Source organism: Anguilla rostrata, chromosome 15, assembly GCF_018555375.3.
Source record: "Anguilla rostrata isolate EN2019 chromosome 15, ASM1855537v3, whole genome shotgun sequence".
Taxonomy (NCBI): domain Eukaryota; kingdom Metazoa; phylum Chordata; class Actinopteri; order Anguilliformes; family Anguillidae; genus Anguilla; species Anguilla rostrata.
The window spans coordinates 9,623,576-9,648,312 of record NC_057947.1 but is presented as its reverse complement, the minus strand read 5'-3'; the positions used below and the strand labels follow the sequence as shown (position 1 = coordinate 9,648,312).

General features: G+C 42.7%; 1 long non-coding RNA gene across 1 annotated transcript in view; it reads left to right on the top strand.

Annotated features, from left to right (window-relative positions):
• Positions 1–24,737, top strand: part of LOC135240441 (uncharacterized) — a 45,629-nt gene that overhangs the window by 8,840 nt on the left and 12,052 nt on the right. The window lies entirely within an intron of this gene.

Sequence of the window (24,737 nt, the reverse complement as noted above, 5' to 3'; positions counted from 1 at the left end):
ACATTTGCAATCCGGGCAAATACAGAACAGGAGTATGGTAGCATTTAAATGAATACTGTGGTGCAGAATACAATGGTATAATAGTCTGGCTGTCATGTAGACACTGATGTTGTCCACCTTGTTACATTACATTAAAGGCATTTAGCAGACGCTCTTATCAAGAACAACTTACACAACTTTTACCCAGCATTTACATTGCATCCATTTATACAGCTGGATATATACTGAAGCAATACAGGTTAATAAGTACTAATCAAGCCTGAGACCTTTAGGTTACAAGGCCAGTTCCTTACCCATTATACTACACTGTCGTCCCTGTACCTTGTGTATCAGTAGGTACTAGTTTTCTGGCCTACTGTCATATTTGCTTTGGTGAGTGCAGGGAAAAGAGGGGTAGAGAGAAAGTACAGGAGGATGATGACAGGGAAGAAGGAGAAGGAGACATGGAGGTGAGAGAGAAAGGAGCAACTGTTGAGAGAAAGGAAGGGATAGTCAAGCATGATTTTCTCCTAGCATGAAAGCATCTAAAGCCAAAGGAAACCGTAATCTCTGGTTTAGATAGTCAGTAACGGCAGCCAAATTTTTCCCAGCTTCCTATAAAGTCTGTTATCCATGATTACATGGTCAAACAATCTATATTGTGTATGATATCATAACATAGTCTAATTTTAAAAGGCGACTCAGCTGTGGGAATGAGACATTCCCTCCTGTTATTTTGACATTTCATGATGCTTTTTAAATCATCATTTTTCTGTAAACACTGTAGATATGTACATACGCTACTCACAGAACCAGGGACTCAATATCTAGACTTGTCTTCGTTACATAGATTTTCCAGGTTAATGTAGTTTACTTGCTACTTTATTTCAGGATAAATACTATAGAACAGAGCCATAATTACGAGTCGGCTATCTATGTTCCTGTTGATCCTATGCTTACTGTCCTATTATAGAACAAGTAGTTGCTATGGCTACCATCATGTATTTATCAGCTGAATGTTTATCTATAGACCAAAAAAGAATATATTTAAATCAAGAATATTTGTGAAATAAAATATTCTTATAGAATTACTCTGGACACGTAAATCATTTTTTAAAATTCATCAATTAAAAAAAAATAAATAAATACTACCCCCTCCTCCAATCAGATTTGGGAGTTTGCATCCTAAGTCCAGGCAGTAGAATAAAGTTTGGGTTCGGTTGTCCATATAATGGAATAATTAGTATAATTGTAACGTTCATTTACAGAAAGTGTTTTATTCCATGGATTATGTCAAATATTTCAAGAAAGGTGTTCTTATATAAACATTTCGAGCTAAAGTCAAAGAACCAAGCAAACGTATCGCTGGACCGAAGCAAGTAGTCTTCTACCTGTGTTCCCTGCAATGACGCACTCTCTCCACATGATGGCACTGTGAAATAAGTTACTGAAATGAAAACGGCCTTGTTGAAGCGTCTGTGTCCGTAATCGAACACAATATGCATAATGCTCGCCTTTTTTGCACATAGGAAATTAATAATATGAGACAGATTTATCTGACATAAAGTTAATATTGACCAATGTGGCTAAAGTTCATGGACCTCCGTAGAGTAGCCTGTTGAGTGATTTAAATTGGCCATTGTTGAGTCAGACTGGGGGCAGGAAGAGGCGCTACACAATGGTTCATAGTTTCAGTTAATCAGTTCTTTTTCGCTTACCTCTCATTAGTGATTCTCGAAACAGGGAGCTTTTATTCGTTTTGCTAATTAATTTGAAAAATGAAGTGAATACTTTACTTCTACTCATATAGCAATATCCATAATTTTTGTGTAAAAGAGCAGACATTTTTAAAAGGATTGAATCTGAATATTATTATGAATTATTAGTATTATTATGAAGTCTTATGTCCAATGGGGAGGGCCAGATGCTGTAGGAAGAGGATCTGAACCCAGCAGACAGAGTATGTGATAGGAGTCAGAGTTTTGGGCTCTGAACTTTTAGGAAGGGGATTCAAACCCTGCAGACTGCGTGTGCAATAGAAGTCATAGGTTTGGGTTCTGAACCTTTAGGAAGGGGATTCATGCCCTGCAGAGTGAGTGATAGGGCGTGTGCGACGGGGGTCGGAGGTTCGGCTGTTTTTCAGCTCCTAATTATAACACCGCCGCACTTCTGCAAGGTGAAATTTTTCCCGGGACCGACGCGGCAAAAAAAATCTATCCCCCCCCATGCAAATTTCCCCTCGGCCCGCGAGCCGCAGCGGAATAACTCATAACCGCCGACCGGCCGAAGGGGCTCTTTTGGATGCGCAGCAGACGCAGCGCTGCTGCACCGTGAGCCGCGCGCACCACCGCAGCACATTACGGGGCCATTTTTCACAGGGAGCGCCCAGGAGTCGCGGCTCGCCGCCGCGCCGGGCCGCCCTGCGGGACGGCTCGCGGGCCCTCCTCTCTGTGCGCATAATCGCGTTATTATTAGCCCCGCAGACACGTCTAACCAGGGCAACTTCCGCGACTTCTCTTTCCTTTAACGATTTCTCCGTATTTACCGCTGGGTATTTCCCTAAGAACCGCGGGGCGAGTCCTGAGATACGACCGCAGAAGCCTTTTTCTGATTGGTGCTTACGACTGTCTGACTGAAGATCCATCTGCCTACCCTCTGCACCACTCTGTCAATGTGAAATATCCAAAAAGTATTAATATCCAGAAATGTATTCATTCTTTTATCAAGTTATGACAACACGGTTCTGATCGGCTGGTTCTCCGAGACGGGCGCGAAGTTGAGATATTTTGACAGTTCTGACATGTTTTTTTCATTCCGGAAGGGCCTCTATTCAAAGCTCTGCCTCTGTAATTTACACTGTAAATATAGGGAATGGGGAGGGTAGCGATTTACATGTATTAAAATGGGACATTTGCAGGTCATGTCTGAAAAATTCTAATGGATTAAAAGCAATATACTGTATAATAATAATATGAATATTATATTATAAATCTTTTACATGCTACTTTCCTTTTACCTTATATTTCTTGCTGTATTTCCGGTACCTTGTATAAAATTATTATTATTATTATTATTTGTTATTGATTTCCTCAGTTATAAAATGTATTTGCTTGGCATATACCCTACGCTTCTGATGCGCCCAAAACCACCAATCAAGCACCTGCATATTTACTGGGCGGTCCAGGTACCCAATAAAAGGCACGCTGGAGAGGTATGAAATAAGCAAGGTGCCCCAGCCAGAGTTCGAAATCCCTGCAGACCCACCCTGACATTTCCCTGCTAATTACGCCTGAAATAGAAATTAGTTACAGACGTGCGCGGCGGCCGATGGGCTGTCTCGTATAGCTGAACACATTTAATCCCACTTCGGGGCGTACTGCTGTTCTGCACTGTACGACCCGCCGAAAAGTTAGGAGCTTCTCGGTCCTTCGCTCCGCGTGCTCCGACTGCAATATTTTGCATTAACCTTCCACCGTGAGCGACATCCAAGTTAATAATCTTTAGCTTCGCCCTTTGAGATCCGAGCTAATCCCGGGGATGAAGGGAGATTTGGAACCTGGAACATCACCAGGAGCGAATGACTCTGCAGAAAGAGCTAGCTGACTCTCTCCTGGAGCGGCACAAACTGAGCGAACTGTGTGATATAGACAGTAATTACATACGGCTCGAAGCAAAGGTTAGAATTTAACAGCGCTGACAATGTGGCTATATATAAAATCAGCTTTCGGGGTGTGTGTGTGTGTGTGTGTGTATGAGAGAGAGAGTGTGCGTGCATGTGGGCGTGTGTGTGTGTGTGCATGTGGGTGTGTGTGTGTGTCTCTTGTCTTATCAAAGAGCTCATGTTGAAAACTTGTTATTCATTTTTGCAATACATTAGGATGACCACTAGAGGGCAGTAAATTTGCACCAGTGACATGTTCTGTGACAGTTTAAGGGCGCTTCAAGTTGAATCAAGTAATAAAAAATTTTTAAAAAATTTCTTAAAAACCACAGCCGTATTGCTTTAATTCAAAAACAGGATCAATTCCTGGTGTCAAACCAAAACAGGTCTGACAGAGAATAGCACGTAAATAAATCCTTTGCTCCAATCACTTTGTTATGGAGAAAGATCAATACGGAGTTTTAAGTGATTGAAGGCCTCTGTGGGAGATATATCTAATGGGGCCAGTCACAGTCTCCTGACTCAGGCTCTGCAATACTGTGACATTACAGTGAAAATAACAGGAAGTGAAAGACACTTGAATCTCCGGCACCTCGATTATCTGGGAAAATAATCACATTGCACAGCCAGCGCTATTTTTTGCTTAATCAGATGTACCTGTTGTAAGGCACAGTGGTGAGAGTTTTCCGCTATTACACTTCTAAACTATGGAACACTTTCCCACAGCACATCAGAACAGCAGACTCAGCTGGTAATTATAAAAAAGCAGCGAGAAACGTACCTTTTTAATTTGGCTTTTAATTTTGCTTTGTATCTTTTATTCTGCTTTGCGAATACGCTGCAAAAAACACATTTTATTTTTATTTGTTCAGATTCCCTGCCCTGGGTGATGTTAAATAAGTTATGTGCTGATCTGGGGTTGCTGGTCAAAGTCAGATGTGGCACAGTCTGGTGGGGGCCTTCTTTATAAAGGCAAGCGATGTTCATGCCTTCACAAATACCAGACCATGGGGCCCATCCACACAGTGGAACAGTGCCTTAACAGATACCTGACTGTAGAGCCCATCCACACACTGGAACAGGGCCTTAACAGATACCAGACCATGGGGCCCATCCACACGCAGAGACAGAGCCTTAACAGATACCAAACTATGGGGCCCATCCATACACTGGAACAGTGCCATAACAGATACCAGACTGTGGGGCCCATCCACACACTGGAACAGTGTCTTAATCGATACCAAACCATGGGGCCCATCCACACACTGGAACAGGGCCTTAACAGATACCAGACCATGGGGCCCATCCACACGCAGAGACAGAGCCTTAACAGATACCAAACTATGGGGCCCATCCATACACTGGAACAGTGCCATAACAGATACCAGACTGTGGGGCCCATCCACACACTGGAACAGTGCCTTAACAGACACCGGACCATGGGGCCCTTCCACACACTGGAACAGTGCCTTAACAGACACCGGACCATGGGGCCCTTCCACAAACTGGAACAGAGCCTTAACAGACACCAAACTATGGGGCCCATCCACACACTGGAACAGAGCCTTTGCAGGATGAACCACCCTGCAGCCCTAGTAGTTGCAGTATTAAAAGTTGCTTGTAGTGTGCAGGCACTTGAACTGAATATAAGTTGACCTAAGTACACCTCCCATCTTGTAAATTAACCTTGATCTAATCCCAAACCTAAACATCCAGCACGGCTCTGTTGACGGGGTCGGGTTTAACGTCGTATGGCGTCCTCACACTCACGCTAGCTCCGGCCTTCATCAGGGGCGGGCTCTGCCTCCATCCATTTCCAAAAAAACACATTCGCGCACCCGCAGCATCCACCAGTACACTCAGCGAAAGCAAGTTGCAGCTAACAGTGCCGTTAGCGCCTGGGTTCATTTTTAACTCCAAGAATAGACACTGAAACTCCCTCTTGTCTGCCACCTGAAAAACAGAGACCGGCTGAGAAAGTAGGATGCATTCGAACACCCTTAAAATTAAAATGCTTTTTTAAATTATTTTTTATCTTGGGAGGGGAAACGGCCTTTGACTCAATCAGAATTCGGGAGTTCTAAGAAATGCCTCGCTGGCTGAAGGTGCAAATTAACTGTCAAGAAAACACGGTCGCCACTTCATCTTTTGAGTCCCGAGGATAAACGAATGATTAAACAAGCAAATGTGATCACTTGCTGGTGTGATGCGGTGCAGTTATACTTGCAGCCAGCATAACATGGATGCCTAATGATGAACAAACAGCCACTGAAGGGACTCCATTAAAAATGAAGCGTTGTTGAGGCCTGCCAAGCTGTCATTTTCATATTGATTTTGAAATCATGCCGCTGCAGCTTAATCAAGCCATACAAGTCAAAATCGTTTCATTGGAGAAGCCAAGTGCGTTCCAATTACTGCCATCACGATAACTATCAAATGGACCCAAGAATTGATTTGTGGTTTGCGGTACTGGGTTCACCCAGTTGGGGGGGGAAAGAGTTTCTAAATACTGAAATAGCGGCAGGACAGATGATAAGCACAGACACACACACAAACACTTAGACACAATTACACACACGCATACGCACACATGCATGCACGTACATACACATACACACGCATACAAAGACATGTAATCATACACATGCACGCATGTACACACATACACATGCATACACATACACAAAAAGACATTCAATCACACGCACGCACGCACGCACGCACGCACGCACAAACACACACACCTACACACAGTCATTATTGAATCAACCTTCGCCGGTGGCGTTGGACACAGGGCCCGGGGAGTCGTTTTCGACCCAAACCCAAGGCAGGGAGCCGTTATTCCCCCCCCCCCCCCCCCCGCACCTCGGTGAACAGCGATCGGTTGCGCCCGTATTAAAAAGCGGAGAAGCCCTTAGCGTTTGCATAAAGCTAGCGCCCGGGCGTTAATTAGGTTATTAACTTTGAAAGAACACCGGAGCCGTAAAACATGCACGGCTCTGCCACGACCATAAAGCCGTGGATAAAGGAGAAGAGAGGAGGCAGATAAGCTCTCTCTTTTGACCACTTGTCCTCGACCGTCGTTTTTTTTTTTTTACTTTTTTTTTTTTGTTTTTTGGCTCCCTTCCTGGAGACGTACGCACAGAAGAAACGCAGTCAGCAGCGCCGCAACGGAGCGAGAGGGTGGCTAAACACAGATTAGCGACGCTTTATTTGACCCCCCCGCCCCGCCCCGAGAGTCCTCTCGTTTGAAGGACAGGCCGTGGGCCGTGAGGAGTGTTTTTGCTTAATGGCAGGGGAGGGGGGGGGGGGGGTGCGGTGCTCGGGGTTGTTAATGTTTTAACGTGCTCCGAGCGGCTACGCTAATCACAGTCATGAAATCTGCCACATTAACCTAGAAAGGACCGTGCTGCGCATTCAGCAGTGTTCCAGATGCGAGTCAAAAAAGGCCTATTCGGTCCACAGAAAGGGGTAAAACAGTAGTCATAGTTTTAAATGGTTAATAAAAAATCAAGTGTGTGTGTGTGTGTGCGTGTGTGTGTGTTTATTATGCAGCTGGTCACTGTCTTTGGTGTCCAGGTTCTGCCCAAGTAGGTGTCACAACTCCTTGTGTTTGTTGAGGTATCTCACCCAGCACGGCGCTTACGCTGCCTCCTGGTGTGAGGGAGGCCGTACTGACGAACATGCTGTCCGGTCAGTCATCACCGCGTTCTGTCCTAAAACAGCCTCCCTGAGGGTAATTAATTACATACACACCGCGTACATAATCAACCATATGGCCAGCCATCTCAAACCATCACAAATAATTTGATTTCTCCAAGGCTAGCCAACTCCCTTAAGGGGCAGATCAGCAGTTCCCTAAATACACCCGTACAACGTGCTCCGATTGATACTTAGTTTTGATTGGTCGATGGCCATTCTTGTCTATTTCACAACCGAATGAAAGATCACTTCTTTCACTTTAAATCACTTACTGCAGTGCAGCTGATACACAGAAGCAAATCTGGGCACCTGTACAAGGATTAGCGTCACTGTGCTAAAAATAGTATTTTTACGTTGTAATATCTGCTTGTTGATTCTCTTATCCAGGGCTCACTTGTAAAAGAGATAGACATCCCAATAGGACTCACCTGGTTAACAAAAGAAGAAATAAATACAATTACCGCATTCAAAAATTCCAAAATAATAAAGAAAAGCTTTAAAACGATGGGACGATTAAACAGACGTGATGTGAAGTTAAACTCAGGGAAAACCGAAGATCAGCTGTGAGTTCACAGCTTAAAACCAGGGAATATGGATTCAATATTAAAGTTGACAGCAATCCAGCCTACTTTTCTCATTCATATACATAGCTTTTCTTTTCTCATTTATATACCTATTGAGGACGCTTTCAAGGTACAATGACTGGCTATCTTTAAATTCTATGCATTTCGCAGCTGCTTTTAAAGCAGACATACTGTCCTGATGGGTTGTTTTGTGTGTGTGTGTGTGTGTGTGTGTGTGTGTGTGTGTGTGTGTGTGTGTGTGTGTGAGAAAGAGGGAGAGAGAAGAGAGAGAGAGAAACTCCAGTACCATTCCCTATAAGTAGAACCATCATCAAAGAAGTGTCACTGGAAACCTGCACACGTGATTGGCTATTGTGCGTTTGTGTCTATTTTGTCTCTAGTGGGTAATTACCAATGTTCAGTACATTTCCTTTCTTTTCATTACATTATATTACAGTGCATACATTTTGCTACATTCCCTTCCCAGATGCTTTTGCTCTTGAGTGACTTACATTGAAAGACAACATAGGTTTATCCACCAGAGTCAGACCAGCTAAATACTATTCAGATATAAGATGTTTTAGGTACATGTGTATCAAAAAATATATATTAAATCTGAATGGTTAAGTTGTGCCTTTTCTTTAATCTTTTCTTTTATCTGGGATTCAGCGTCACAGACTAAATTCAACCAAGTCTCACAAAAAATTTAATTTGACATGGACCTCAAAGTTCAATAAGCATTGTCAGATGCTGCAGTATCTGCTGCTAAGCTGGAAGTTACAGCATCGAAGTGCACAGTGTCAGCAGAAAACAACTTTATTGTCCCATGTACAGTATGGATTTTCCTTGCACGACAAATAAAACGTGCAAAACATAATTGTTTGTGCCAATCCGTTGACCTATCTGTGAGCACACACACAGTGATGTCACTGACCTGACCAGCTCCGTTATCTTTAGCCAGCAGCTTGCGGCTCGTCATTTCTTCTGACGTCATTTTGGAAGAGGAAGCCCCGCCCTCCAGGCACAAGCATTTAAAAACACACGATTTCTGATTGTCTTTTTCAAGCGTTACGCTTGCACTCAAAAGCGGGCTCTGTTAGCCGCTGAATTCTGTATTTGACTCATTGTTACTTCAGACCATAATCGAGTTGTTTTTTTTTGTTGTTGTTGTTTTGTTTTTTGTTTTTTTTGGTCAGAAACTGCCGATCTTCTCTTGTTGGTTTGTGCCTGGATGGATTCATTGCAATAATGTGCAAAATCAATTAAGTGACACAAGTCAATCTGCAGTACAGGCTTTTTGTTGCTACTGACTTAAATTCTAAACATAACTGTTTTGTTTGGTCTTCGCCACTCTTGTGGGCATTGACATTATTCAAAATTGTGGATGCATGTCAGCCTATTCCCCACGACCCTGCCCAGGATAAGCGGGTATAGATAATGGATGGATTGATGGATGTCAGCCTATTTCCCACGACCCTGCCCAGGATAAGCGATTATAGATAATGGATGGATTGATGGATGTCAGCCTATTTCCCACGACCCTGCCCAGGATAAGCGATTATAGATAATGGATGGGTAGATGCATGTCAGCCTATTCCCCAGGACTCTGCCCAGGATAAGCGGGTATAGATAATGGATGGGTGGATGGATGTCAGCCTGTACTCTTTGCTATCAGCACTCACGCTCAGAGAATATTCATGGCAAAGATCTGCAGTGCTTAGATTTTGTCATTTGAAATGACCTTGAAGTGCAGGTTTTGTTAGATAGCCTTTATTGCAGTTTGTAACAGAGTGGCGTATATTTTTTGTCAGCTGTACTAATCAATTAAGAATGATTTCCCTACATTGAATTTTTTTTATCTGTAGCATGATGTGAACAAAGAAGTTATGTGTTTACCTGCCACTGGTTTATTCAGATTGTTGGCGCTCTCTGTCAATCAAAAACATTGTTGAGATTAATGGTTATTGTTTACTAAGAAGCTTGATACCGGTAATACTAGGGTGTCATGTCTGCAGTGTATCTCGTTTGACGCTATCTTAGGAAAAGTTTCTAGTCATTGGTGCATTTAACGATGGGTCTTCGACCGCGCTATCTTGTCCAACCCCACTCAGTAGCAATGCATTTGAAATTTCGGTATGTATCCTTTTTTAGATTCACATTCACTGAGAATGGGAGAAATGTTACAAGGGGATTATGTGTGTTTTACGACATCGCAAGCGACGTTACAGTGTTCGCTGGCTAACAGCCGCAGTCAGACCTGCACAATACAGCTTTACGAGGAGAAACGTTCTATCGAGCATAAATCTGGATGGATGGCTGTTCCTACATTGCATCTGGCTTTCTGGGAACACTGTGTTCATTCAGGCCTGCACACAAATCTTCCGCTTTCCAACACAACCATTTGTTGGGGGACAAATGGAGTCTCGAATGAAGAATGAGGGGCAGGCTGAGGGGTTGTGGAGAAAAATAAATGACTCAATGACCTGTTCGTCGTCCATTTTCATAAAATCAGGCATGGGCAAGCCAAAATGCACTATGTCACAAAATATCAGCAAAGTCACTGTTATTTGTGGGGTCAGGAAAACAATTTAGGCTCAGTGTTGACATAAACAATGTTACGAAGCCTATATAAACAAATTGCAAATAACATTTTAATGCTGACTTTCTAACCCCTTGCTTCTCCTGCCTCTCTCCTTTCCACGGGCTTTGTCCAGTGCGTGGGTGTGTCTTTGTGTGTGTGTGTGTGTGTGTGTATGTATGTCTGTGTGCATATGTGTATGTAATTTATTTACACTAAAGTTATTTTACCGCTGTTTTTATCATCTACTTTTATGTTATTTATATTTTTCTGCTGTTTGTATTATTTTACTTTTATTGTCGTTTACTGTAAAGTGTGTTGGCTTCTGTGAAATGAACTTTAAAATAACCTCGATTTGATTTGATTTCTTTTGATGGATTGATATTGAATGACTTGACAGTTAATCAGTGACATTTATTTTTAACTCGTATTTTAATTTACTGCAAGACTGAAACCTGTGGTTTGGTGCGCGTTAGATGTCCTGGGTTATGTTGAACTACTTATGGCTCTCAGCAGCCATCATATCCCCACTTCAAAGGCATAATTTTGTAATTACCCAGAACATCCAGGGGCACTTCACCCTCAAAACTTCTGATTATGATGCATCAAAATTAGCAGGTGGGTTTTTATCACAACTTTAACATATAGTTCAAAATTATCTAAAGTGATATCACTTGAAATGCTGTCAATTAATTTGATACAAATGATATCACTGATAGGACCTAAATCAGGGCATCGTCTGCATGTGTTTCCTGTCAATCAGCAGCAAACGAGGCCTTGCCAGCAAGGTTTGTGGATTGTGGACAAAAATCAACAGACGCTATGGTTCTCCAGGCCTGGATTCTGATGGCTTTGGCCTAAGTGATATCAACACTTCTGAACGGACACTACTACCTTACGATTAAAGCCCTTTGTAAGGTACTGTAATGTGAAATCTGAAGATGGACCCTGAAATGGGGCCTGTTCACTGGACCTGAAGTGGAAAGTATTTGCTGAAACACATTTGATCTTCTCTGGCGGATGAATGACTCGCGGTGGTCGGTAACGATCCGGCGGCACTCATTATGAAGGGTGGGCGGATCTCCAGTCTCCTGAGGAGAAATCCCAAGCTGTCTCTTTCAACCTGGCCATCGAATCACCCCCCAGTTTAACAGGCTCAATAATGCCCTAACCTCTTCCTCAAGCCTGATGTGTGGAGAGCACTCTGGAGCAAAATGGCTTCCACGCATCACTCTGCTCAGAGCTGCCCTTCGGTAGGGCTTGAGGTGAGATTCCAGCCATCAACCTGAAAAGCTTTCAGATCAGGAAATGAGCTGTGATATGTGACTGCAATCTGTTATTGTTCTTCTTCCTCTTCTTCTTGTTTTTCTTCTTTTTATTCTTCTTAACGTGCTAGCTTGTGTGGAGAGTATTCTAGAGTAAAATGTTCCAAAACGCTTGTTAAGCTCTGGTCGGACCGTGGCCAAGCCGTGGTCCTGAGGCACTATAGGATCAGTTTATTTGGTAATAGAACCATCCTCAGTATGTGTACTGTTCCAAGAAAAGTGATCTTTAGTAGCTCACCGATGTTGACTGAGCCAGGGATCTTTTCTGTATACTTCTCCAATCCCTTTCTGATAGCTCAGAGCACCCCTACAATAACTGGTGCTGTTTCTGTGTTCCCCACGGTTGTTTCAATCTCTAGGTCTCTGTGTTTGAACAGTTTTTCTGTGGCCTTTACTGAGGTGATCAAATCAAATCAAATTTTATTTATAGAGCACATTTCATACAAGTGATGCAGCTCAATGTGCTGTACATAAAAATAAAAAAGAATAAATTAAAAAAAATATTACAGAGGAGGAAATATAAAATAGTACAAACGGTACAAAGAGATACCAAACACATGATACCGAAAGAGCTAAATAAATTAAAAATAAAATAAAATTTAAAAATCGGGTGCGGCAGAGACGAACACTAATTTGAGGTAAATGTAGTATAAATTGAAATATAAGAGCATTCTGATGGCAGTGACATGCCTATACGTTTGCAGGTCTTATCCTTTAATATCTTTAATCATTATGTCAGGCCTATTGGCTAATATTTCTCTATAGACGTGTGTTGGCAAGTCCTTTCTCGTTTTCAGTGGCTGTTTCTGGTTCGTGATGTGTGGCATTCAGTCCGCCGGAGAGGCGGATTGGTCTCAGCTGCGCTGGCTGGTGGAGAGAGCACACGCACCTGGGTTGCGTTAGCTAATCAGCCCAGGTGCTTAAAGGTGTGCTGCTCTCCACAGTTCGGGGCCGAGACCGGGAGCTCACACCGACAGAGCTCATTTTGAGTGTCGTTTGTGCACAAAACACAGAGAAAGCAAACCGCCACTGAAAAGCAGGAGGAGCAGGACAGCTGAAAAGCAGGAGGAGCAGGACAGCTGAAAAGCAGGAGGAGCAGGGCAGCTGAAAAGCAGGAGGAGCAGGGCAGCTGAAAAGCAGGAGGAGCAGGGCAGCTGAAAAGCAGGAGGAGCAGGGCAGCTGAAAAGCAGGGCAGCTACGAGCTGAGCTGAAAAGGTCAAGCTCCATTTTACTTCCTTTTGTCTTCGTTATTTTAGTTTGTTGTTTTAGTTTATTGCTTTTGCCCAGAATTGGTGAGGGGAAAGGGTGAAGGTGTCTGTTTATTTGATTTCCTATTTGTGTGGGTGCACTCTCTCTCTCATTCTCTCAGCCTCTCTCTCTCTCTCTCGTTCTCTCAGCCTCTCTCTCTCTCTCTCTCTCTTTCTCTCTCCATGGGCAACCAACGGTGCACACCCAGAAGTGCCGCACCTCCCTCCCAGAGGTGTCACACTGGCGTGTGGCATGATCGTTCCACTTTTCTGACGTCTTGATGTTATAGTTCTGACACACCTTCCACTGTGTTTATTTAGCCGCCTTATCCTGTTTGTGGGTACATTCCGTTTGGTCGCCCCAAACTTGGTAAGACACAGTATGGTTAACTGTTTCTTTGTGTTTGCTGCACAGTCTGCATAGTATGTTAGTGCCTTCTCGCCATTGGTCATAAATTAATTATGTAACCGGTCGTACGATTCTTTAAAATTATTTCATAACTTAAAGCCGAACTTGCAAGTGCTGTGCCCAGGTTAAGTAAAGCCACATCAATATAGTATTAATCTGGGTTCCCCTTTGCCCAGTCCTACACCACAATTATTATTATTATTATTATTATGAGTACAATATTTCTACAAATATGGGGAAAAATATTAAAATCTCATTCTCAAATACCTGAATCCCAAGCTCAAAAATCTCATACAAACCCTTGATGTAATGGTCCATGGTGCACATTGCTTTGTTTCTCCATCGTTAGAATCCCTGTGGTGATTAGACAGGTTTATCTTGCAGATAATGGCAAGCAATGTTTTATTGGCTACCCAAACGTACCCCTGAACCTGCACCTCCACTGATGTGAGTATTACTCATTGTATGCTGATGTGGCTATAAACAACCTGGCTATAAAGAAAGGCAAATGAGATCATAAACATTAGTTATAAATGTATATTGATTGTGTCCTTAAAGTACTCATTTGCTTTGGGGATATCAGTTTGCTATCTGTGCTGAAGGGCATCTCTGAACACAAAACCTGGCTAACCTAAAAGTGGATGGGATACAGCAGCAGAAGACCACGCTGTGTTCCATTCCTGTCAGCTAAGAACAGGAAGATGAGGCTACAGTGGGCGTGTGATCACCAAACCTGGATGATTGAAGATTGGAAAGCCCTCGCCTGGTCTGATGAATCTTGATTTCTGCTGCGACATGCAGATGTAATGTTGGGATTCGGCTTAAGCACCGTGAATCTTCCGGTTCAAAGCCCTGACCCTTGCCTACACTGCTGCCAACAGGACAGCCCCCATCTACTTGCAGGACATGACTCAATTCTATGTGCCTGCTCGACCACTCCGCTCTGCGGCAGCAGGGCGCCTTGTAACCCCTCCCACCCGCCCAAAGGGATCACAGAGCTTCTCCACCCTAGCTCCCCAGTGGTGGAACGAACTCCCCGTCCCTCTCCGAACCTCCCCCTCACTATCCATCTTCCGCCGTGGCCTGAAGACTCTTCTCTTCAGACTATACCTAGACTAACCACCACCACGCTGTATAATAATATATATAAAAAATAAAAAAAAACCTTTTTCCTGTCACTTGTTACATGTTGCCCCATCCCTGCACTTCTTGGTAATTTGTATTTGTCCTAATACTGTAGCTTATTCTTCTGCTTAGTTGGCTTTGCAGATGTTAGGCCAGAATAGTGTTCATTGTTCTCAGCTAGAAATAGCTGTTCAAAATAAGTATTGTACCTTACTGAACCCGTGTTCAGCAGTTGTCTACGACCATGAAATGCACTTTTTTGTATGTCGCTTTGGATAAAAGCGTCTGCCAAATTAATGCAATGTAATGTAATGTAATGAATCTATGGACTGCCTGTCAACAGTGCAGGTTGCTGGTGGTGGTGTAATTGGGTGGGTAATGTTTTCTTGACACGCATCGGGTCCCTTAATGCCAACTGAACATCATTTGAATGCCGCAGCATACCTACACATTGCTGCTGACCATGTGCTTCCCATCATGGCCACAGTCTACCCTTTTGCCAATGGGTACTTCCAGCAGGATAGTGCACCATGTCACAAAGCATGCAGCTGTTTCCCGTAACATAGCAGTGGCTTCAGTTTAATCCACTGTGCCTGCCTCCCCAGATCTCAATGCAATAGAGCACCTTTGGGATGAGGTGGAATGGAAGGTGTGCAGCATGAGTCTATGGCCGAAGAATCTGCAGGAACTGCAGAACTGATGCTATCGAGTCAGCATGGACCAAAACCCCTAAGGAATGTTTCTAGCAGCTTTTTGAATCAATGCTGCAGAGAATTAAAGGAGGTAGAAGTACATCCTACCCAGTACTAGATAGGTGTACCTAGTAAGGTGGCCACTGTGTGTGTGTGTGTGTGTCTGTTTGTTTGTGTATTTTTTCTTGATTTGGCTCTGTACTCAATAATTTTATATTTGTAATCAAACATGTGGTTAGAGTGCACATTTTCAGCTCTTAGTTAACGGTATTTTTAAACACTCTGGTTTCACCTTGGAGAAATTACAATACAAAGTACAGCATTTCCCTGTCCCAGACATTATGGAGCTCACTGTATACAGTATATAGTTTACAGAAATTTCACGTACTTAACAACTTTTTTAAAAAAGTATGCTATCCAGCCTACTTAATAGTAGGATGATTAAAACAACTCAATTATAACGTCAGTATCGAATCCTGCCAAGTAAAATCACACAATGATTTTCATTCTTATATATACATTATGGCCATGACTTGGTTTAAAATTTGACAGTGAACCCCTTAGTTCTGTAGAAAGCGGCTGGAGTTTCTCTATTATAACCTGTGAGGAAATTAAACGCTGCGGTGCACTGGATGGATATTCAAGAGAAACCACGTCCTCCATTTGTGTGTTCAGGAAAGATACTAAATTAAGTTTAAAGTATAAAGCTTTAGTATTTAGGATAAAGGTCCAACAACTCTTACACCGTGATGTTTGCATAAAGTCTAAATTTAAAAGGAGCATTTTCTTTCTTTTCATCAATTCAGTTTCAGTTATTTTTTAAACAGCCGTGCAAGGCTTTTAGCTTTTATAAAATCCTTTTCATGTACGCTTGCACGTGAGGCCGTCGCCAGAGATCGCAGAGAGTCTCTCTTTCCAGCCAGCTGCTGGGTTATATCCTCGCCCCAATCATTCCCCCCCCCCGGCACCTGGTAACAAAAACGCAGCGAAAGTCTACTGATTAAATCTTCATGCTCCTCAGGGAGATCGCGGCTGGGGCGGGGAAAGGCGTCGGGATGGACCCAGGAGGCTACTCTCCGGACGCGCCCCCCCGTAGAACTGTCGGCCGTCAGTGAGCGTGCTCGGACGCCGGTCTCCGCCCACACGTGCACCGTGAGCTGCCTTCGTCTCGCCTCGCTTCGCTTCTGCGCGGCCGGCCGACAAGAGTGCGGCCCATTCCTGGTTTTATGCGCGCGCTTACACTTACTGAACGAGACTGGATTAAACCGGAACACGGTTTTGCAAAAATCTGTGTTCTCGTAGTCAATGTCAGAGGAGAAACAATGCCGACCTTGTCCTTTAAAGAAAATGAAACAGGCCGGCTAGATGCTTTTCTATTAGAACTTTCATAACATTTCATTTAACAATAACAAGGTGAATTTATTGTGTTCTCGTCTCCTGAATCCTCTATTAATTTAATCTCCCGCAGACAGTTCTTCTGTACAATAAAGCATCAGAGAGGGCTGGGGATAAAGTTTATGAAGCAGGCAAGGCCAGGGACACTGAGCACAAGCTGAATGCTCAGTCCTGCGATTGTTGTTTTGTTAACTTTTCTCCATCATACTTTTTTGTGTTGTGAATTGTAATATTTTATAATGTAGTCTAAGCCCTGTCAAATAGCACTCATATGATATCACAGATTTGAGACAAAGTAATGTTTTTGTTTTGTTTTTTAATCACATTTTTAAACTCCGGATCTGGTCTCATAGGATTTTTTACTTCAGAGTGGCAAGTAAAAATGCAGAAGCTTATGTGTATGACTCGTGTGCTATCATGATGATATCAAGTACCTTGCAAAAATGAAAATATGAGGTATTCATGTGTGATACTGTCTGAATTATAATGAGCATTCATTCATTGTGTACATTTTGTACACAGAAACATGCTGCTTTACGTGGTGAGTTTCCTGAAGGGTGTCTTCCAGTGATCCCCAGGAGAGCAGGGTAGCTCTAGGTGGCTGTGCTCTCTCCCAGAGTCTGAGTCCTGCAGGACCATGGACAGCGATGTCCTCACCCTGGGCACACAGCTGAGGCTGATCTGGTGATCAACACTGAGGCCGATTTGAGCAGCTAAGGTTGTTTTGCAATCACAGCTGGCGTTGACTTGTGATCACAGTTAAGATAGATTTGATCTGCTGAGTCTGTAGAGGCTGATTTGATTGGCTGAGATATTTGGTGAGATGGACTGCAGAAGGGTTGTGGCGATGGGTTCCAGGTACATGGCTGTCTCTGGAACAGCAGATTGGTAGACTTTCTGTTTCCAGCCTCAGAAAGCAGTGTCTAAAAAAGGGTATTTAAATGCGGTCCTGATAATGTTGTTCAATAGACTCCACAAGGAGTCTATTGAACTGAGGCAGTGGTGTGAGTGAATGCTTTGCCAGATAATTTCACTATGTCTCTGTCACTACACGTATACTTTTAATAAACGTCTTCATCAAGATCGGAACTGCATAAGATTTTATAGCGAGGGGTAGGATTGTTTTGGTAGACAGTGGATTGTGTTGGAGGACTCAGGTCAAGATGGTGAATGTGGAAAAGTTATGAATATCAGAAACTTTTTCAAAAACAAAGAAAATACCTGCACATCTGAATAAATAAACCAGGTGCCAGACAGGTAACACATGGAATTGGAATAAGCAGATCTGCATATAAACAATCAGATATCAGCCATCTTTTCATTGAACAAAGTAACGATTAAACAATAGTAAACAAAATGCCAAATCTAGTTATATTTTCCATGAATGAAGTTGATCAGCAAAAGCATGCTTATCAAATTTAATGCATGTCCAGAATAATTTTGTGTAGTTTCAGTATTTTCCACTGCTCTGCATTCTGTGTGTTAGACTTTGGGTAGTGCGCCTTAGCCAATACATCTCTCATGAGCTGTAAAATCACCCTCAAATGAGGTTGAACAAAATGTTTTTTTTCTTCGGTACAGATAACTGGCCGTCTATTATCCAGTGCTCGAGGATTGGCTTTGCATTATAATGCATGCACTTCAACCAAGGAAGACTAAACAAAGCAATGATGTGGTATTTCATTTGAGGCCCTGAACCTGCACACCAAAACAATTCAAAGCAGTTTCACTTCCTTGGTTTTTTACTTTGCCCATGAATCAATATCATTTTAGTTATTTTCGCTTCCTCGGATTGAAACCCCCAGGTGAGACGGACAATATGGACGCCGGGAGGGATGCCCACCCCTGGGTGGCGTTGTGAAAAAAAAATCAATGTTTCAGTCCAGCTTTAATTTTTCTCTGCCTAAGGCTTGTATCTGTACCTACTGGCATATGCTTAGACAACAAAATACACGGCAAAATACCTGGCCGCTGTCGCAGTCGCAAATTTTAAAGCAAGACGGGGATGAGGCATTTCTGGGTACGGCTCCAATTTTATGGGATTCTTAGCCAGGATGTATCAGAGCCTCTGACTCTCCCCAGCTGAATCCCTACTGACGTACAACCTTCAAGTCATCCACTCATGAAATTAATAGGAAAGGTTTTAATAATTTCTAAAGGCAATATATCATTTATCTGTAATTCTCTCCATAGCCATTCACAATTAATCACTGCCGGCTATAACCAGAACACAGAACAATGACCGTAATTCTTCAATAAACTGGGAGAGGGAGTGGAAGAATATTGCTGTCTCATCTCAAAATCTGGACAATCGAATTATGAGTTTTAATTTTGTACACAGTTTATTTGACGACAAAGAGAATACATTGGATGAAAACAACCTCCATTATGTGTTCTATGTAATTTAAATCAGATTAGGCACATTTATGAATAAGGTTTTGGAGTACTCAAATGTTCATTCTTTCTTGAGAAGAGTCTCTCATAACATTGGTAATTTAATGGGTACAGAATATGATTGGTCACCACAGTTAATATTATTCAGTGATAACTCATGTACGAGTCTAAGGTGCCTTTTCGTGTTTACAGTGAGGTGGTTGGGGATTGGGTAGCCGTGGAGATTCTCCCATGTTATCAGGCTTCGAGGCTTAACGGCTCAGAGTTAACTTAACTGATATACGGTGGGGAGGGGAAATTAGGGCTTAGGCACTTCCTTCCTAAAGACTAATAGGGTCTTTTCTGGATATGGTGAGGGAAATAAGGGGAGATACATAGTAGATAAAGAGATTTAAGGGAGCAGGAAACAGGTTAAACTTATTGGCAGCAAGCAGGTACTGTAGAGTCAGCTCCATAATGTTTGGGACAAATACATAATTATTCTTGTTATGGCTCTGTACTTCACAATTTTTTATTTGTAGTCTCACAAATCATGTGGTGAAAGTGCAGTTTATCAGGTCTCCGGTGTAATTAAAGAATTGCATTCTTATACATAATGTTTGGGACAAATGGTTTCACAGGTGTTTATGATTAATGATGTGTTTTCAATGTCTTCCTTAGTGCAGGTATAAGAGCTTCCAGTATCTACTCTTGATTCTAGGCTTTTTATTGCCTTTCGAGTCAATGTTATTTGGGTTTGTCAACATGAGGACCAATGCAAGTCAAGGAAACCATTATGAGGCTGAGAAAAAAAACTGTCAGAGACATAGGCCAAGCCTTAGGCTTACCAAAGTCAACTGCTCGACTCATCATTAAGATGAAAGACAGCACTGGCCTACTCAGTAATTGCAAAGGGCCTGGTAACCCAAGGAAGACCTCTGCAGTTGATTACCTAAGAATTCTCACCATAATGAAGGAAAACCCCCAAAACACCTGTCAGGCAGATCAGAAACATTTTCAGAGACAGATGGAGATGTGTCCCTGACTACAGCTATCTGATGAAGGCTTTACAAACAGAACTGCAGTGGCTGAACTGCAAGATGCAAATCACTAGGAATCTAAAATTGTGGAGTACAGAGCAAAATAAAGAAAAAATATGTTTTTGTCAAAAACATTGACATATTGCTCACTGTATATATGTACTGTCACTTGCACCTGGTTAACCGTAATAATGTTTGCTGAAGCTGACACCAGACTGGTGGTTGATTCATTCTGATTGTGTTCCTTTTGGCTTCTTGTGCGACAATCATTATTTCATGTCTTGCGCTGCAACGTACTAATAAACTTTGATTTAACAAATTTTAATTGAATCACGCCCTATAGTTTCTTCTTTTGAATGGGGTTGAAAGACCCAATTTTCAGCCTGTAACTCTTCCTGAATTACTGTTTTAAATCTTTATTGTTTTACATACCGTATATTATTATCATTATCATTATGGAGTAATAGTGGGCCTCAATAATGTTGGGCCTCGATCTTTGGTTAATGAGACATTCTCTTTCACAGCTGTCATGGTCCTCAGCACCGTGACTAATTTTGCCATCTCGGCTTTATGATGTCTTGAAGGAGCGTGTCAGAAGATGGGATCCCTGTTGGAGGTGACTTAATGTGGATCCCTCGAGTTTGTATACCTTAAACAATATAACAACCTCTACTCTTCTGGGAAGGCTTTATACTAGATGTTGGAGCATTGCTGCAGGGATTTGCTTCAATTCAGCAAGAAGAGCATTTGTGAGGTCGGGCATTGATTGGACGATTAGGCCTGGCTCTCAGTTGGCTATCCAATTGATCGCAAACTTGTTGGATAGGGTGAGGTCAGGGCTCTGTGCAGGCCAGTCAATTTCTTCCACACCGTTCAAAACCATTTCTGTATGGACCTCACTGTGTACCCAGCGTCATTGTAATGCTGAAACAGGAAAGGGTCTTCCCCAAACTGTTGGAGAAGCACAGGATTGTCTAGAATGGGATTGTATGCTGAATAATTACGATTTCCCTTCGCTGGAACTAAGGGGCCAAGTCCAAACCATGAAAACAGCTCCAGACCAAGGGGGTGTCCAGTATTATTGCTTTTGAGGAAACCAGACAATGGTATGCATCTGATGTTTTAATTGGTTCAGTGGATTAATCGTACTTGATTGCCATACCTGTACAGTGTCATAATCTGGCACTGGTCAGTAATCCCGGGCCCTATGGTGTACTCTGGCCAAAACCCTGTGGGCCCTGTTACCCCAGCTAGCTGTTACCCAGGTAATTAATGCTAACTGTGGAGCAGATGGTTTCGCTAATGTAGTAAGTATGATTAGTGTATAGTGATGTTGGTTTTAATACATTTTCAACATGTAGCTAATATGCTACTAGTTAAGCACAAAAAACAGCTAGCTAATACCAGTGGTAGTAATACCATTGTGCAAGCTAGTTAGCTGCCAAGCAATGCGACAAACCTGCTAATTCAATAAGTAATTGTTAAAAAAAAAACTGGTATCCTTTGTTCGGGTTTCACAAGTCAATATTGCTACATGATCCATACCTCAGCGGGATTTAGAGAGACTGGCGAGATGAGGGACAGCCGGTTTCTGCTATACTGCTGCGGACTAGCAGGACGTGTTACATTACATTACATTACAGGCATTTGGCAGACGCTCTTATCCAGAGCGACGTACAACAAAGTGTATAACCATAACCAGGAACAAGTATGACGAAACCCCTAGAGAGAAGTACCTGTGTTGAGGGCCTGCAGTAATCATCATGGGGGTGTGATACACGCTCGTTCAATTCAGGTCATAATTCTACTGCATTTTTTCCAGAGACAGGCCCAACAGGAAGAAAACACATTCAAATATCAGTGAGCAAAAAATCTCCTCGGAGGTAAGAAATCTCAGGAGGAACCCAGCTTTAACAGGAGAGCCCATTCTCCACTGGCCAGCCTGGTTTAGGCCTATGCAGGCTACGCATCCTTTCTGATATTATTTTCAGCTCTCTCGAAAAGAGCTTTTCAACCTCAGACTTCCTGCTTATTAAATTCAAGGTTAAATAAAATATGATGGACAGCGGCGTTGAGATCACAACAGTTGAAATATAAATCCTTGATGATGGTGCCTCGTACCTGAGGTTTGTCAGAAAAACATCGACAGAAACACGTTTAGAAAGAACAAAGACTGAAAAAGTAACATTTTTTCCCACTGAATAAAAGTTAGAAAGGTGTGTTATTTTCCTTTCGTTTGGATCATGGGGAGTTTCTGTTCTTCATCAGAGAAAGGGTGTCAAGTCCTCTGAGATTATACTTTTCAACAGCAGGTGCGATTCCTCTTTGCCACGTGTAAAGGCACAAACTTTTTAATTTGAGCTGTGTGTCTGGGAGCGCATTACTGTAAAAGGAGAAATACGCCTCGGAGACTTCTCGCGTCGGTGAGAAGCCGCTCCGCTCCCGTAAAAGTCGGCGGGCTACCGAGAGGAGGATTTACGTCTCCTCCGCCCCCCCGCCGCATTAACCGTTTAGCGACCGGGCCGTTATTCAGATGGACGAATACAGCGGGCGGCCGCTCGCTCGCTCTTCCTGACGGCGCTCGCTAACACACACTCAGAGAGAGAGACGCACTCGGAGACAGGAAGCGCTGGAGGCCGGGTATTAGCTGCGGTGTGCGCGGATGAGTGATGAAAGGATGCGCTGCGTTTCCCCGTGAGTTCCGCTACCCCACTCACACCTCCCCGCATTACCATATATACTTCATGAATTCAGGCAGCACTATACGCTGCTTGATAATAAGACCACAGGTGGTAAGAACACTTCCACACTCACGTCCTTTTATATTTATCTCTGGAGGATGGGTGCCTGCTTTGACATCCATTACTTATGAATATTGTAAAAAAAAATATATATATATATGTACATATATAAAGAAATAAATGAGAGTGGATCCGCACGTTGACTAGTTTCACTGTCACTGAATACAGGCACCACCTGCTCTCAGTCAGAGAGGGAAGCAGAGAGATTTTATGTGATGTGTGTCAACATTACTGCATGCACTGTTATTGCTTAAAATCCCAGGATTATTCAGTGTCATTTGTATTGTATTAAATGTAATGAATACCAGTCTGTGGCTGGTATTTAAGGTTATTAGTAAAATAATAATAATAATAATAATAATAATAATAAATATGTATACATTTATTCAGTGCAAAATTTAATTTCAGAAAGAATATGCAATATACGCTATGCATGTAAATACATTATTTGCACAGTAATCAAACCTTTTTATCCAGAGAACTGGATATGTTAGAGATCAGGTGATTTCTTTTTAGGTCAGGAACCAAACAGAGGAATCCCTTTGAGAATTGCACAAAGGGACCTAACTACCAATTAATTTGAAGGCTGCCTTCATTGTTTTTATTTATTTATTTGTTTTATTCTTATCTGTTTTTTTGGGCCTGATAATTGATGGCTTAATTGAATTTGCAGGGAAATTATGCAGCTGCAGCTGAAGCAGTGGGGATGAGGTCCCTACTGGGGGTGCCTGCCCCATATTGAGCATTTCATTAGGAAATTCCGCTATTCCAGCAGGGGCATGCTGATGGGTGGCAGGAGCATTTATCCCCCCCACCCCTCACCCTTTCCAAATGTATAAAAGCAGGGGGACCAGGTTATTGTGTTTATTTACAGAAGTCCCAGGGGAAACAGGTTCCAGGCTGCTTTGTGTCTGCTGCAGTCATTGTGCTTTGCTTCCCAGAATGCAGTTGAGCAGGATTGTGCAGATGGCTAGCCTCAGCTCCCATTTTACTGCACCCTGACTGAGCCAGTGCCCGAGTGGCCTGGAAAGGGGGTGGGGGTAGGGGGGGGATTGGGGTGGTTTATGACTGGCTCTAGGGTCACCCACTTCACCTCATTGGTCAGCCTATGGCAACTGTCTAGTAAATGCTCTTATTTATTGGATCAGAGAAGGAAAGACTGAGGTCTGGCTGCATGGGTGTCAGAGGACAGCAGGCTGTCACAGCAATGCAATCAAACTGAGGCCTGTGTTTGCTGTTTAGCAGTGGGTCAGTACCAATTCAACATGTGTTCTTTAGCAATGGGTCAGTACCAATTCAACATGTGTTCTTTAGCAAGGGAAGTACAGTTGCACATGTGTCTAGGAAGGGTCCATGCAATTTAAGATTTTTGCTGTTTAGCAGTGGGTCAGTACCAATTCAACATGTGTTCTTTAGCAATGGGTCAGTACCAATTCAACATGTGTTCTTTAGCAATGGGTCTGTACCAATTCAACATGTGTTCTTTAGCAATGGGTCTGTACCAATTCAACATGTGCTCTTTAGAAATGGGTCAGTACCAATTCAACATGTGCTCTTTAGAAATGGGTCAGTACCAATTCAACATGTGCTCTTTAGAAATGGGTCAGTACCAATTCAACATGTGTTCTTTAGTGATGGGTCAGTACCAATTCAACATGTGGTCTTTAGAAATGGGTCAGTACCAATTCAACATGTGCTCTTTAGCAATGGGTCAGTACCAATTCAATATGTGTTCTTTGGCAATGGGTCTGTACCAATTCAGCATGCGTCTTTAGAATGGGTCAGTACCAATTCAACATGTGGTCTTTAGAAATGGGTCAGTACCAATTCAACATGTGCTCTTTAGC